This window comes from Rhincodon typus, chromosome 3, assembly GCF_021869965.1.
Source record: "Rhincodon typus isolate 14 chromosome 3, sRhiTyp1.1, whole genome shotgun sequence".
Taxonomy (NCBI): Eukaryota; Metazoa; Chordata; class Chondrichthyes; order Orectolobiformes; family Rhincodontidae; genus Rhincodon; species Rhincodon typus.
In genome coordinates, this window is record NC_063334.1 from 102,415,179 (window position 1) to 102,418,876 (window position 3,698).

Sequence of the window (3,698 nt, forward strand, 5' to 3'; positions counted from 1 at the left end):
CTGATGCTGCTTGGCCTGCTGTGTTCATCCAGCTCTGCACCTTGTTAGCTCAGATTCTCCAGCATCTGCAGTTCCTACTATCTCTTAAATTGGTTATTTAACTTACTGTTGTTTGTGGGATCTTACTCCACACAAACTGGCTTCTGAGTTTCCCTACATTATGAACAGAATATACTTACGAGTCAGAGTTATACAACACTGCAACGGGCCAACTTGTCCATGCTGACCAGGTTTCCTAAAATGAACTGGTCCCATTTGCTTACCATATACCTGTCCAACTTAAGCATTTTATTAGCTTTGTTTTGTTCTGGGGTTACAGAAGATGCTACATAAATGAAAATTTTCTCTTCCTTACCTTGAGCGGTAAAAACCATATCACTGTAGACGGACGCTGGAATGACAGGATTTGGTAGTTCCTGAAGATATTGCTTTAAAGCATCAGTTAGTGACTGCAGATCAAACTGCTCAATGTCCACTGAAGTTGCATCTGGTAAATGAAGAAATGCACATGACTACTGAAATGTTTACAAAACAAACTGGCTGTTGAGAGATTTACTTGACTTGTCTTTGGGAGTGTACTGAGTTACAAATATGCAGAAATTTGTTCACAAAAGGCTGTGCCATTGCTATCAGTTATACTTTGCAAATAACTTGTGTTATACAGATTTTCACGACTCTAAGAAGCACATTTCAAGAAATAAAATCTACTGATCAGGGCTTTCTAATGATAAGGCTACTTGGAATAGTGGTGTATCCTACTAATTGGCAATAACTCCAGTTCAAGCTCCCACCCATCCTGAGGTAACCAATCTCAGCAAAGCAGTATTAATAGGACTATTAAGAATATCATCCTGCCTAATAGTGGGGGACAGAAATAGCTAGGGGTTCCAATTCACTTTAAGATGCACTTTTGCAGAACTTAAGTGAAGTCCCAGCAAGGTCAAGTCCTGATAGTCCAACTGAATATCAGTACGCAGGTTTACCAATGTCAAGGTCACGGTAGATTGACCAGTTCAGCTCAGAACACAAAGCAGGGATGATACAACAGCAACATAAGCACTTTCTGAAAAAGGGCAGAAAAAAAAACAAAGTTTGCGAGATCTAGCTCCATAGGAATCCTTTCCATCACACTATGAACAGAGATGGTAATTTTTTTTCCCCCAAAAGATCGCCGAGATAGTGATTTGAAGGATTAATCTTATCTTCATTGGAATGTACAAACGTACACCACATGGTACATATGTACAGAGGATTCATAAGGAACAAATTCATTTACAAAACACCAGGCACAATTACCTACACAGACCTATTATTCGGCCGGTCCACTCACACCATTTGCATGATCTTTTGATCTCTCTACCCATAATTTGTGTGATTTGCTCTCATTTCACCTGAAGGAGCAACGCTCTGAAAGTTTGAGATTTCAAATTTCAAATAAACCCATTGGACTATAACCTGGTGTCATCTGGTTTCTGACCTTGTCCACCCCAGTCCAACACCAGCACTTCCACATCTGGAAGCAATTACAACCAGGTGCAATAAACAATTAGGGGAGAATACATAGAAATAATTTTGAATGCATTTTCTAAAAGATGTATTAGCTGTCCAAAATCAGCTTATTCCAACACTTTCAGTTTTTATAACACAATCAACACAACATTAAAGCAGCCCCCTAGTGGTAACGCAGCATTCATAAAAAAGTTCTGCTTTGAAAAAAAACATGTGGCTACCTGGATCAATTTGGTTCAGAAGATACATACTGAAGCTATGTAAAACCTGGGAATTTATAACCACTATCCCCCACCACATCCAAAAGCAAGAAAATACTACTGCAACATTAAAAATGAAGTGACAGCTATAAATACAAAGGGAGTAAACATTTATTGCAGTGGCAATGCACTTAAACCACAAATAGAAAAGAACCATTTATATATTTGTACCAAACAACTTGGAAAACGTTTAAATGTGCTGCATATTTACCATAATCCAACAACTGTTTCAATTCGGCACCACCACATGAACCAGATGTTCGGTATAAATTGGCACACTCTAAACCTGTAAAATACAAGTGCATTCATTGGGTAAGTTTTATTGGCTTTAGTCATACAGGAACACTTAAACATGAAGGAGTCTAGACAAGTTAACAAGCTACACCATTAAGTAACTAGTGTTGAACAATTCATTTGCAGCAATTCTGGCTAAATGCAGTTTTAAGATATAGTGGCTTCCACATTAAATTCTGACATGAAACCTTTTATTCTGACTATAAAGAAAACTGAAGATTAACATGATTTGCAAACAAATCAGCGCTGTTAAAACGATATAGCTAAAAGCTTACAATTAAACTTACAACTGTAAAGTTATGTGATATATTCTTAAAAATCTAGAAAACCTTTAACATATGCTTTCTTGATAAAATGGATTAGAGACAAAAATGTAAAACTGTGGTTGTTAATCACGTTGCCAGCAACACTTACAATGAAAGTTCAAATACACAAATATTTGAAACAAAAAAAAACTGGAAACATGTACCAAAATTTTCCATGTGACAGTCCTCAGCACCAGTTACATAGATAGCCATACAGTGTTCACAATTGAGAGGACCTATTTGACCAAATATTCCAAACTATTCCAGTACAAATTAATGTTTACCACCCCAGACCAGAGTTACATCAACATAGGTAATGTAAACCAAATTCATACTTTTACAAAAATACTTAGAAGCCCAGCAGTTTTCCACTTAGTGTTTATAATTGCTTCTGCAATCTTATCAAGAAACTCTCCTTTGAACAGATATCAGGACTAAAAACACCATTGTGAAAACCAGCATATGAATTCAGATTGTAAACTTTACCTGTTTTTTCAATAGCCTCTACTAATTTCACTAGGATTGCTGGTGCAACGTCTGGGGGTGAGAACTGCTCCGTTAAATCTGGTAGAACAGAAGCTGCAGAAATATAAAAAAAAAATAAATTTAGTTAATGTTCTAGCAATCTAAAAATAAATGCATGACTGTTTAATTTTTAAATCCTAAATAAATGTTCTTATTGACTCTGTCAATATTGCAGACACATCCTCTCCATAAGTCTGGCACACTCAAACAGATTGTACTCACAAACTATGTTTATTCCGATTACCCAAAGATCACGAGAAACTTTCTGGCTTAATGTTTGACTTTTAGAAAAGATATGGGACTTGAAGTAATTTATTACCATATTTAACAAAGATCTTCAAAGACTGTTCTGATTTGTTCAGCTGGTTCACTCCTCCCAATTTCTACTTTAAAGAATTCCCAGCTTAAAATTTTATTGGAAAACCAAAAGATCTAGTTCTCAGAGAAGTTCTTTGGGGTTTAATTGGAAACGCCATATATATCTGTACGACTATATGGATTTTTAGACCCAACTTGTTAATGTATATTTGAATATACAAAAGAAATTTTAAGACTTGGTTGGGTTTGAAATTGTGTGCGTGCGCACGTGATCCGAGAGGGAGGAAAACCTGGGGGAGAAAACTCACTAAAAAGATTTAAATAACGAGGTGAAAAAATTTTTCTGAAGAAGGGTCTAGGCCCAAAATGTCAGCTTTCCTGCTCGGCCTGCTGTGTTCATCCAGCTCTACACCTTGTTATCTCAGATTCTCCAGCATCTGCAGTTCCTACTATCTCAAAAAGATTTAAATGCTCGATTTCTCCTTTG

At 36.5% G+C, this 3,698-nt stretch overlaps 1 protein-coding gene across 2 annotated transcripts in view; it reads right to left on the reverse strand.

The window, feature by feature from the left end:
- The window catches only part of LOC109920222 (microtubule-associated serine/threonine-protein kinase 4-like), a 763,378-nt gene that overhangs the window by 173,068 nt on the left and 586,612 nt on the right, over positions 1-3,698 (reverse strand). The gene's annotated exons all lie outside the window — the stretch shown is intronic.